We start from the raw sequence: 13747 nt of genomic DNA, 5'->3' as shown, positions 1-13747 counted from the left end.
AGATTGTACAATGCATGTTTCGCAGATGAATTTTGCCTTTACCTTATTTTAACCCTCCCAGTCTGGGAGAAGCTAAGTGCTCAAGTCATAAAGACAACAAATTTCTACTTTTGCGAGAAGAGTCACAAGCCCAAGGTGAAATTCAAGTCACATAAATTTTGAAGGAGAGAGAAATAAATTGACTGTGATAAGGGTGATGAACTGTTAATGGGGAAACTAGTGGTTAAAGAAATTGTTTGCACAATACAAAATCAGTATAAACCCCTAAAAGGCAAACAGCAAATTAACTGACAACAACAAATGGGATAAGGGACAATATTAAGCTAAATGAAAGGTTTACACAAATACAAGGACAAGTGGAAAGCCAGCATACGGGGAGAGCTATATAATGACATAAAAGGGATATAAATAAAATAAAGAGATTAAAAAAAATAGAAAAACTTGCAAGGGTTATCAAAGTTATTAGTAAAGGATGCTAGAAATGTATTAAAAGAAAAAAATGACCGTGCGGTTTGTGGGCCATTTAAGACTGATTCAAGCAAGATTATAATGGATAAAGCAATGGCGGATTTGTTAAACAAATGCTTTGTATCTATCCTCACAGTAAAGGAAAAGGGCAAATACCAGCAGTACAAGGGAGTCTAAAAGTAATTAAAGGGAAAGAACTCTCTTACTTATTCATTTTACGGGATGCGGGCACGCTGGCTAGACCAGCATTTATTGCCCATCCCTCAAAAGTTTTTTTAAAATGGTCTTGGAGAAAATAATGTCAGAGACTAAGCCACCAGACCCTGATGATTTCTGCACCCGGGGATTAAAATAGGTGAGGAAATTGTCTTTGGATTGAAAAACGCAAAAGGCATTATTATTTCAGAGGAGGCAGGAAGGTAAGTAACAGAAAACTACAGGCCTATTAATTTTAACGTCAGTTCGTGAAATCTATAATCAGGAATGGAGTGACTGAGTATTGAATGAGTATGAGGTAATCAAAGACAAGCAGTATAGATTGTGAAAGGTAAACCATCATGGAAGGCTTAGTCAGAAGATTTAAATGAGCCAGGTGTTTCAAAAAGATTAAAGGAGGAAAACAAATAAAAAGCATTAAAAAGTATGGAATTCTCATTGTTATGATCCTCTTGAATATTTATGCCACATACTATTGGTCTCTCAAAACTGATGTTTCATGGGAACGAGCAGGGTAGATAGTTACGGGAATAGGGTCTGGGTGGGATTATGGTCGGTGCAGGCTCGATGGGCCAGATGGCCTCCTTCTGCACTGTAGGAATTCTGTGATTCTATGAATCTGGCAAAATGCTCTATAAAATAATTTCCTTTTCTATGTACACTGCCACAAGACACCTACTCGTGAAAGCATTAACAAAGTGTTTACAGTTCTCGCACCAGCTATTTTCTGCTTCTTTAGAATACTAATTTGGTGCCAACTTCAGAATTAATATTGTGTCCTAGATTTGCAGCAATAACAAATTCATCTGACATAACTCTCACTGCAAGACAAGAAATACTATATCCACTATTCTGGACCAGATTCAAACCAATTTTCCACACTGAAAGTATAATGCTCTAAGTCACCATGTCCCCCACATCATTATTATTTATTAAAAACCACAGCTTCTGTACAGAACAAAGAAAACTGTAGATCTTACACTGTACATGGTATAAGTCAGAGCTGACCTATTCAAAGTAAGCTTACTCAAACTATTCATCTGCAATTAAAAAGGTCTTTCTGCATAGACTCCCTCCAGTGCAGAAGGCGGCCATTCGGCCCATCGAGCCTGCACCGACAACACCCTAGTCCTAACTCCTTAATCCCACATATTTACCCTGCTAATCCCCCTGGCACGGTAGCACAGTGGTTAGCACTGCTGCTTCACAGCTCCAGGGTCCCGGGTTCGATTCCCGGCTCGGGTCACTGTCTGTGTGGAGTTTGCACATTCTCCTCGTGTCTGCGTGGGTTTCCTCCGGGTGCTCCGGTTTCCTCCCACAGTCCAAAGATGTGCGGGTTAGGTTGATTGGCCAGGTTAAAAATTGTCCCTTAGAGTCCTGGGATGCGTAGGTTAGAGGGATTAGCGGGTAAAATATGTGGGGGTAGGGCCTGACTGTGGTCGGTGCAGACTCGATGGGCCGAATGGCCTCCTTCTGCACTGTAGGGTTTCTATGTTTCTAAGGGGCGATTTAGTATGGCCAATCCATCTTGTCACTGGGGTTCAAAGTACAATTTGGCTTGGTACAATCCAGATACGAGCAGAGAAAATATTAAACGGCAGCAAAGAAGTTTATTGCTGAGTTGCAATCCGCATTGTGCCATATCGGCTCGTACATGAGGGAGAGCCAGACTAAACTGTTCAAGTAATTTTCTACAGAAGCTGGTTGAATTACCCGTTAAGGTCAAGAATGCCTGACGTTTCATCACTGTAGCCAAGAAAAAAACTGTGGAATTTTTTGTTTTGCCCAAAATATGACTAGAGATATCTGATCCTTATTGCAAAATCTCACTTCCAGCATCATTTTCTTCGATACATTTCATCTCATTTCACCACATTAAAAAAACATGTTCTCTTCCAACTTTACACACCTAATAACCCTCCATATCCTCCTTTTCTTTCTTCAACCTTTGTAGAGCAACACTTATCCTGAGTGATCTCAATTTCCGGATCAACACACCACCCTCTCTTCTCTGACCCCATTGCCTTCCCCTCTCTTTTAAAGCTCTTCCTCCACATGAACTCCCCTAAAATATTCACAGCTAATCCCTGAACCTTGCCATCTCATATGGCTTCTCTACTCCCATGGTCTTGATCACAGATCAGGTAATCACCATCTACTACTTGTATCTCATCACGTACATCTCTCTACTGCCTTCCAATTCTACTTTTGTTTTAGTTCAACCATGGAAAATGAACTCTAAGTCACTCACAATAGTACGTTCAAGTTGCTGACTGCCTAGCCTTTGGCCTTCAACTCACTACAATACTTGTGCAGCTGTCAACCCTGTTCCTTCACCCTTCAGCTCCAACTGTGATACCTTTATATCTAGCAAAAGCTTTAATCTCTTCCATACCAACCATCCTCCATCATGAATCCTTGTATCTCTGCTCTTCAAATCCAAGTGATTCAAATTTAAGCTCATCTCATGCACAACTGCTTTTGCAATCCATTCCCAGATCTGCTGAACACATCAAGCCTCACTCTCCTCGGTCAAAACCCACTTTGCTTGGATCACACTAGAAAGAAACTATAATCTAATTGCTTTTCTCGACATCAATCATCTCTTTGTATTTTTAACTCCTACACCCCACATGAATGCAAAGAACCCATAAATGACTTTGAAACCTAGATTAAAATCATACATTTAGCATCTCTGCTGCTTTCTCCCATGTCCCCTTGATACCCAAACCTTCTCCTGCTCTGCCCAGCCCTGAACCCACATCTTTCTCTATTATTTCACTATGCCCTCTGGGAGTTCATCTTGTCCAGGTGACCCATTTCCTGCTTCCTTTATCCCACACCTTCTAAACTGATAAACCATACAACTTTTTCTCCTGGTCCCTAGAATGGCTGACATTGCAAATAACTCCCTCCTCAGATACAATCTCCCTCCATTTCAAAACTGCTGGCACCAACCACCTTCTCGAAGAACCATGCTCAATCCCTCCAACCTTGCAAACTACTGCCCAATCTCCAACCACCCTTTCCTGCCTCCCAAATCCATGTTCAACTTTCCACAAATCCATGTATAAATCTCTCAGCTTGTCATAGCACTGTAACATCTAATATTGAAGTTACAAATTACACTCTGCAGCCTGTGATTGTCCTTCTCAATCTCTGTACTTTTTGACACAACTAATGACACCAGTCCTCCCCAAAGCCTCTCCTATATGATCCAGCTCAATGGGATTGCCCTTGCTTGGTTCCACTTTTACCGATACAATTGTAGGAGCATCTCCAGCAATAGCCTCTTTCCATGACCCCGCACTGTTAGCTTTGGAGTCTTTCAAGAATCCATGATCAGCTTCCACTCTTACAGCTATATGCTATTCCTTAGTAGCATGATGCAAAAACATGGACACAGCTTTCACATATATGCTGACAACATCCAGGTCTATCAACTTAACTATCTGAATCCAGTCTTGAATAAAGTGAAATGCAAAGATTGCCTACGTACAACTCTGTTACACTGCCCACCAACAACTCTGGCTCAGCACATGAGCTACAGAAGCTCTCATCCTTGCAGACTCAACTATTTCACCCGCTTGGCCTCCTTCCTCCACACTTCCAGTTCATCCAAACTCTATTACCCATATCCTATTCCACATTAAATCTTTGCTCACCAATCATCCTGTCCTTGGTGACAAACACCAACTCCCAGTCCCCTACATCCTCCACTTTAAAATTCTAACCTCGTACAAGACCCTATCTCATACCAGATAAAATAACAGTTCTAAATCCATCTTCTTTTGTATGTGTAATGCCACTCTAGGCTTTAGAAAGTAATTTTACCTGTACTGATGAGTACATGCAAACTCACTTGGCAGCGGCTTGATCTGTATCAGAACAATTGTCCATGATGAATTGAGATTAAACTACACATTTGAGGAAGATTAAATGCTGATTACACAACAGGAACACAAATGCATACATAAACAAACTCTTTCATGTCCTTCATTAAAAATGTATTGTTTGATTTGAATAATCTAAATTTCTTATTCATATCACTAATTGCATTCCCAAGTGTCCACATTAATAATATATTGTAGTTTTCCACTACTTAATTATTCTGAAGTATTTGCTAGCACTCAGATTTAATCCACGACCAAAAAAAGTTGTTTCTGCATTTAGTATCTTCTTCATACAAAAAACTTGGATTTTCTTTTCAAAATAAAAACTATTTTAATACCAAAATACATCCAATATTAGTCTTGGACCAAATTAACAGAATAGGTAACCAGCTCCAAGATACACTGAACATTTTTCAAATCCGTGATGGAATTGATTTCCCATGCCTTAGTGAAGTGTAATATTGCAATATCACTCTCACTGAGCACAGGTGTAAACAGCAAATGAGACTTCTATATAAAAAGGCAAGGAAGCAAATCATGTCTCCTTTTACGTCACAGAAGTGAAGCCTAACTGTACAAAGGATAAGTTTTGGGCTCTCCAAGGTTAAACATTTCTGCATATGCTCAAAAACCAAAAATAAGGGCAAATAAAGAATTCCTCAAATATAAGAAGTGTTTCTTTTACAAATCATTTAATTGCTTCAAATACACAGATCTTTTTGCTAAGTTTCCTACACATGTATAAGTATGTGCCAAATTCAACGAGAACAGCAGATACAAAAAGGCAATGGCCATTAAACAGCTGGTTTGGGCATGATTTTTTAATGCAGTTCTTCATATCAATTTGCAGAAAACCAGCGCAAGAGAAACAAGCATAAATGCATTTGAGGTCATTGGTTTACTCGCTACATCATGATATATAAATGAGTTTTAAGATGCAATCTTAACATTATGATGTTAAATCATAATGACCTTAACACTTCTTTCCCCAAACTACTAACCAAATGTTTAATAAGAAGTTTTACCTCTTAGATAGCCGGGAAATGATTCAAGTATTACGTTGTTTAGTAATTGCAGAAATGGCGACTGCAACAGTGGCACAACCAAAGTTGACTTACAAGTTTTATACCAAGTATTAGGACAATGAATATGCAGCGTTCTCAATACCCACCCAGGGAGAGAATAATTAATTATGCCTCACTGAAGCAAATTTCCTATCAACCAATCACAGAGTAACATTAACAATGTCAGCCACTGGAAGGTAGTCTTGAATAATTCAGAGAGAGATTATATTCACTTCTGAAAGCACGCCGCTCTGCCCCAGAGAAATCACAGCCAAGGTTAGTGAAACTGAAATTGTTGAGGAGGTCTGAATGCTTCGCAGTCAAGACAGGGATAGAAACCTATGTTTTCTAGTCAACAAGCAAATATTAATGATGCAATTACAAGATTGCCTGAAAAAAATTCTTAAAGGGCAGTTTTATGGAGAACTTAATAAATTTTACTTCTAAATATTGTACTCACTGGAAGAGGGACAGAAAACTTCACCTGCTAATTCCTTTAAAATATAAATTTCTCAAAACTGCTAAGTTCTTTAAGTCAGTGTAAGCTAGTAAACAAACTACCTATTAGGACCCTTCACAGTTGACTTGTTTCACTGCAGTACAACCGAGGGGGCGGTGGGGGGGCAGGTGGAATCAATGTTAGCTTCTGTGAAGTGTTCTGTCTGGGCTGCTGCTTCATTGGCTGAATTCCGAAACCCTAAATATACTTTTCAAACCACTGAGATCACCACAATTTAATTAAATATGTTCGTCCATTGTTGTAAGAGCTATCTCTAGTACGTGCACTAAGTATGGGCTGACTTAATTCCTGATTTTAATCCAAAACCTACCAATTTGCAGAAAATGTCTACAACCCAAACAAAATCAAGGGGAGGTTGTTTTCCTGGATGAGATCAAGATTAGATTTACACAGTTGAGGTATTTGATTATAATCTCCACTATGGAAAAGCTGAATCACTTACCACAAATAACATTCCCACAGCTTTGTTAAAACTGCACAACAAAAGATTATTTTTAATTAATTAAAAAAATAGATTCCTTTTGTTTCTACCCAGAACACTGGAAAAACATTCAGTGCCTAGTATTCCTAACAACACATCTTCGGAGGAGGATGAGAATAACCTGCCACGAGTAGGAAGTGTAAAAGTCACTGGTACAATTTTCACAGGTGCAACCGAAGTACGAATCTTCAACAGTACCTGGGAGATATTACAAATTGAAATCAATGAATTAGATATGCCATTTGACATTGTATTGAGCTATGCAGATCAAGAACATACCATGTATGGTCTGCTTTAGGGCAACTTAACTATGCCACACTGGGTTAATGGTGAAGATACTGCAACTGACCTCAGCATCCCGGATTGGGAAAGAAAAATTCAGCTCGCATTTCCATTCCTAAATCACTGTTCAGCAAATATCTGAAGAAAATGGGTGTTAGGAGAATCAGCTGAGGTACACCGAACTGTCAACATTAACGAAGGTTCACACCTAACAAACAGCCATGCGGGTGTGGCAAGGTAGAATTACACCAAAGCACAATTTATTGCCAAAAGAGAGAGACAAAAGCAGGGGGAAATATAGAGCATCTATTTTAGGCAATTCTTACTTGTTTGCTCAGTTACATTCCTAGCAAGAGGCTTTTAACAACAAATATAAAAATAATGTTGTACGAAGTTGAAATGTAAATTCTCTTTAAACTCAGCTTTTCCAATTAGAGAAAAAAAATCAACCATAATGAATAGTGGACATATGGTGATATTCAACAAGTTTGGTCCCACCAGGAGGCAATGGATCTGGATCATAACTTTAATAATCCGACAAATTTTGACAGCCTAATGGGAGAAATTCCCATTCGGATGGCATAAAGATATGAAAAATATACAAATATAATGCTAGCAACTGTAGAACACAAAATATGAAATTATGAAATAAAAAGGAAAAGAAATTGAAAAGACTACCTCCACCTGGAGGTTCCCCTCCAACCACTCACTATCCCAACATGGAAATAAATCGCCGTTCCTTCAGTCACTGGGTCAAAATCCTGGAACTCTCTCCCTAACAGCACTGTGGGTGTACTTACACCAGATGGACTGCAACAGTTCAAGAAGGCAGCTCACCACCATCTTCTCCAGGGCAATTAGTGATGGGCAATAAAGGCTGCCTAGCCAGTGACACCCACATCCAATAAATGAATTTTAAAAAAGCAAAAAACTAGCATATTATCACACCCTCAGGATTCCTCAAAGAATTCCACAGCCAATTACTTTCCAAGTAGATATCACTTGTTAATGTTGGCAAATGCAGCAGTCAGCTAGCACGTAAACAACTAATGAAAAGAGTTAGCTGATCATTTTTTCTTTGGTGCTGTTGGGTGAGGGACGATCGCCAGGATTTCTTGAGAACTCCCTGTTCATCTTAAAATCATGCAAAAGAATTGTTAATCTACACCGGAACAGGTAGATGAGCCCTCGTTTAACATCTCATCCTACAACACAACGCAAACATTAACCTAGATTGCATGCCTAAATCCTGGGACTTTAAACAACAACATTCGAGACAGAAAACTGTCCAGTAATGTTTGGGCAAGTCCAGAAATAGTAAATTACTTGTCATAATACTTTCAATCATTAGCAAAGTGATGGAAGGTGTTATTAACAACGCTGTCAAACCTGCTCACCACTGCTCTGCCTCAATTCTGTCAGGGGCACATGGTTCCAGGCCTCGTTACAGCCTTAGTCAAAACATGACTAAAACTTGCTCTCACTGGAATGACGGAGGTTGAGGGGCGACCTGATAGAAGTTTACAAGATTATGAGAGGCATGGACAGAGTGGATGGTCAGAAGCTTTTTCCCAGGTGGAAGAGTCAATTACTAGGGGGCACAGGTTTAAGGTGCGAGGGACAAGGTTTAAAGGAGATTTACGAGGCAGATTTTCTTTACACAGAGTAGTAGGTGCCTGGAACTCGTTGCCGGGAGAGGTAGTGAAGCGGATACGGTAGTGACTTTTAAGGGGCATCTTGACAAATACATGAATAGGATGGGAATAGAGGGATATGGTCCCCGGAAGGGTAGCGGGTTTTAGTTCAGTCGGGCAGCATGGTCGGTGCAGGCTTGGAGGGCCGAAGGGCCTGTTCCTGTGCTGTAATTTTCTTTGTTCTTTAAGATTAAGATCTGAATTCAAAGAATGAGGTGAGACTGAATGCCCTTGACATCAAGGCTGCTTTTTGCCAAGTATGGCATCAAGGAGCTATAGCAAGACTGAAATCAATGCGAATCAGGCTGTAAACCACCCACTTGTTGGAGGGAGTCATACCTGGCATCAAGGAAGATGGTTCGGTGGTTGGAGGTCAATCATCTCATTTCCATGGCATCACTGCAGAGTTCCTCTGGGGAATGTACTCAGCCCAACTAACTTCTGGTGTTTCATCAGTGATCTTCCTCCCATCAGAAGGTCAGAAGTGGGGATATCTGCTGATGACTGCACAATGTTCAGTATCATTCGCAACTTCTTAGGTACTGAAGCAGTACATATCCAAAATGCAGCAAGACCTGGACAATATCCAGCTTGGGCTACAAGTGCCAGACAATGACCATCTCGAACAAGAGAGGATCTAAACATTGTCCCTTGGCATTCAATTGCATTACCATCACCGAATTCCTCTATCAATATCCTGGGGGTTACAATTGACCAAAAATTGAACTGGACTAGCCATATAGATACTGTGGCTACAAGGCAGCTCAAAGGCTAGGGATCTTCCTGATTCCCCAAATCCTGTCCACCATCTACAAGGCACAAGTCGGGAGTGTGATGGAATATTCTTCACTTGCCTGGATGAGTGCAGCTCAAACAACAATCAAGAAACTCAACACCATCCAGGACAAAGAAGCTTGCTTGATTGCTACCCCTTCCACACACATTCAATCCTTTTACTACTGACGAGCATAAGATGCAATGCAGGCACTCACCAAGGTTCCTTAGGCAACACCTTCCAAACAGCCACCAACATCTAGAAGGACAAGTGCAGCAGATGCATAACAACACCACTGCCTGCAAGTTCCCCTGCAAGCCACAATTATATCATCATTCCTTTATTGTCCACTGGACTCTGGGTCACTTAAGACGATATTTAGGCAGATGGCCAAAACCTTGGTCAAAGAATCATAGAAACCCTACAGTGCAGAAAGAGGCCATTTGGCCCATCGAGTCTGCACCGACCACAATCCCACCCAGGCCCTACCCCCATATCCCTACATATTTTACCCACTAATCCCTCTAATCTACACATCTCAGGACCCTAAGGGGCAATTTTAGCATGGCCAATCAACCTAACCCCACATCTTTGGACTTAAAGAGGTAGGTTTTTTAGGAGGAAAGAGAGGTACAGAGATGTTTAGGGATAGAGCATTCCAGAGTCCAGACAAATGAAGGCACAGCCACCTACAGAGAAGGGATTAAAATCAAAGATGCTCAAGAGGCTAGAACTAGAGGAGCACATATTATAAATCAGAGGTTCGTGGGGCTGGAGGAGCTACAGAGACAAGGAGGGATGGAGTGACTTAAAAACAAAGATGCAATTGTGCATAATCCAATTAATGCAATATCTCTGTACATGTGGATTTAAAAATAACTGCTAGTCAATAATACAGGAATTCAAAAAAATTGTTTGGCCACTGAAGCTATAAAGAATACAAAACCAGCCTTATAAACTGATGAAAATGACAAGCAGAAAAAGACAAGCTGGTCAAAACCAGCTCAGGAGAGCACCTGTTTATTTGTTACTACTTAATCCAATTACCACTTATAGTTAGTCACCTTAAAACAAATCTGATTTAAATAAACATAAGGCATACCTCTTATTTAATAGTGCCAAAAGAATTCAACAACGCAGGTGGGTTGTGCAACTTCATCTTGTGGCTCTGGTTTCGAGATACAGTCACATTCTGCTGTCGTTGTGCAACAGTTATGAATTTATTGGACACTTGATAAAGTAAGAGAGCAGAGGCTGACTAAAGTGAGAGAGAGCCCTGGTGTGAGTTGGCACAGGCTCCTTGTCATCTGACAGGCACCACGACTCGACGCGAGAGAAGCAGCAAGTGTATATTTGAAAATAAAATCTGAATGCTCAAGACATAAGTGGAGAAAAGGGCGGCTGGAAGTGACAGGGAGATTGTGTCCCGGTCTCTATGTGAGGGGAAAAACCCGCCGTGGCTGCTTTAACTGGGGGAAGGGGTTCAGGGTGTTCCCGCCGGCAATTTTCCCCTCACCGTTTCAAAGTTCACATTCAAACACCACCCCGCCGCTCAGCACTAACTGCCTCCAGCTCCCCAGCCGCTTCCCTCCCTCCCCAAAGGCCCGGCCGGGGAGCCCAGGCCCAGCCGCACTCGCCGCCCCACAGCCTCCGCCAGGCGGCCCAGCCTCCAGGCAGCCCGGCCCAGCTTCCCCCCACCCTCCCCAAAGGCCCTGGGGACAAACTCACCTCCACTTGTGGTAACTTTGTCCCCGGCTCCTGTCCCGGCCTCTCCTCTCGGCTCCGCTCCGCCTGCTCCAGCCAGCGACTCACAGAGAGAGAAGCAGCCCGACAGGCGGCCCCGCCAACTGACGTCAGGCCACCTCCCACACAGCCCAGAGTCAGCACTGGATATGGGGAATCAGCACTGGATATAGGAATCAGCACTGGATATAGGGACTCAACACTGGATATGGGGAATCAGCACTGGATATAGGGAATCCTGGATATAGGGAATCAGCACTGGATAGAGGAATCAGCGCTGGATATGGAGAGGGTCAGCACTGGATATAGGGAATTAACACTGGATTTAGGAATCAGCACTGGATATGGGGAATCAGCACTAGATATAGGGAATTAGCACTGGATTTCGGAATCCGCACTGGATATAGGAATCAGCACTGGATATGGGGAATCAGCACTGGATATAGGAATCAGCACTGGATATGGAGAGGGTCAGCACTTGATATAGGAATCAGCATTGATATAGGGAATCAACACTGGATATTGGGAATCAGCACTGGATATAGGAATCAGCACTGAATATAGGGAATCAGCACTGGATATAGTGAATCAGCACTGGATATAGAGAGAGTCACTGGATATGGGGAATTGGATATAGGGAATCAGCACTGGATATAGGGAATCAGCACTGGATGGAGCATTGGATATAGGGAATCAGCACTGGATATAGGGAATCTACACTGGATGTAGAGAGAGCACTGGATATTGGGAATCAGCACTGGATATAAGGAATCAACTGGATAGAATCAGCACTGGATATGAAGAGGGTCAGCACTTGATATAGAAAATCAACACTGGATGAGATTGCACTGGATATAGGGAATCAGCACAATATGGAGAGGGTCAGCATGATATGCGGATTCAGCACTGGATATGGAGAACGTTAGTGGATTTGGAAATCAGCACTGGATAGAGAGAGAGCACTGGATATAGGGAATCAGCACTGGATATGGAGAGGGTTAGCACTGAATACAGGGAATCAGCACTGAATATGGGAAAAATCAGCACTGGATATGGGAGAGCACTAGATATAGGGAATCAGTACTGGATATGGGGAGTGTGAGCACTGAATATGGGGAGGGTTAGCATTGGATAAGGAGAGGGTTAGCACTGAATATGGGAGTTTTAGTACTGGATATGGGGAGTGGTCGCACTGTATATGGGGTGTGTTAGCACTGGATATGGGGAGGGTCAGCAGGGACTGCGGAGCTTAGATCTGATCTGTTGGTGTGTGATGCTTAGCTCTATTACTTGCTGCTTATGCTGTTTAACATATAAATAGTCCAATATTGTAACTTCACCAGGTTGACACCTCATTTTTTGGTACGCCGGGTGCTGCTCCTGGCATAGCCTCCTGCACTCTATATTGAACCAGGATTGATCCCCTGGCTTGGAGGTAATGGTAGATTGGGGGATATGTCAGAACATGAGGTCACAGATTGTGTGCAATTCTGCTGCTGTTGACGGCCCACAGTGTCTCATGGATGCCCAGTTTTGAGTTGCTAGATTTGTTCAAAGTCTATCTCATTTAGCATGTTGGTATTGCCACGCAACGTGATGGAGGGTATCCCCAATGTGAAGGCAGGTCTTTGTCTCCACAAGGACTGTGCAGTGGTCATTCCTACTGATACTGTCATGGACAGATGCATCTGTGGTCAGATTGGCGAGAATGAGGTTGTATGTTTTTCCCTCTTGTTGGTTCCCTCACCACCTGTCACAGTCCCAGTCTAGCTGCTATGGCCTTTAGGACCCGGCCCACTCGGTCTGCATTGGTACTATTGAGCCACACATGGTGATGGACATTGAAGTCCCTCACCCAGCATACGTTCTGTTTCCTCCAAGTGATGATCAACATAGAGACGTACTGATTCATCAACTGAGGGGGGCTGGTACGTGGTAATCAGCAGGAAATTTTCTTGCCCATGTTTGACCTGGTGCCATGAGACTTCATGGGGTCCAGTCGGTGTTGAGGGTTCCCAGGGCAAGTCCCTTCTAACTGTCTGCAGATTACAGGACATACCCAGGAATGGTGATTGTGGTGTCAGGGACATGATCTGTTAGGTATGATTCTGTGAGTATGATTACGTCAGGCCATTGCTTGACTAGTCTGTGAGACAGCTCTCCCAATTTTAGCACAAGCCCCTAGATCATAGAAACTCTACAGTGCAGAAAGAGGCCATTTGGCCCATTGAGTCTGCACTGACCACAATCCCACCCAGGCCCTACCCCCATATCCCTACATGTTAATAAGGAGGACCCAACGGGGCTGGGTTCGCTGTTGTCATTTCTGGTGCCTCAGTCGTTACCAGATGGTCCATCCTTTTTGTTCCATTTGTAGTGGTTGAGTGGCTTGCTAGGCTATTTCAGAGGACATTTAACAATCAACCACATTGCTGTGGGTCTGGAGACACACGTAGGCAGGTAAGGATGGCAGATTTTCTTCCTTAAAGGACATTGGTGAACCAGATGGGTTTTTATGACAATCTGCAATGGTTTCATGGTCATCATTAAACATCAGATTTTTATTGAGTTTTTAAATTCCACCATCTGTGATTCAAACCCAGATTCCCAG

General features: G+C 42.3%; 1 protein-coding gene across 16 annotated transcripts in view; it reads right to left on the bottom strand.

Annotated features, from left to right (window-relative positions):
* Window positions 1-11278, bottom strand: part of clip1a (CAP-GLY domain containing linker protein 1a) — a 159344-nt gene extending 148066 nt beyond the window's left edge. For 15 of the 16 annotated variants that reach the window (XM_078227064.1, XM_078227066.1, XM_078227076.1 and 12 more), the window contains exon 1: window positions 11122-11258. The gene's annotated coding sequence lies outside the window, so the exon portion shown is untranslated. Of the gene's footprint in view, window positions 1-11121 lie in introns of all 16 variants that reach the window. The other variant, XM_078227070.1, reaches the window with a different exon arrangement.
* Window positions 11279-13747: the final 2469 nt, after the last annotated feature.

Source organism: Mustelus asterias, chromosome 13 (genome assembly GCF_964213995.1).
Source record: "Mustelus asterias chromosome 13, sMusAst1.hap1.1, whole genome shotgun sequence".
Classification (NCBI taxonomy): domain Eukaryota; kingdom Metazoa; phylum Chordata; class Chondrichthyes; order Carcharhiniformes; family Triakidae; genus Mustelus; species Mustelus asterias.
This window is presented reverse-complemented; position numbering and strand designations above follow the sequence as displayed.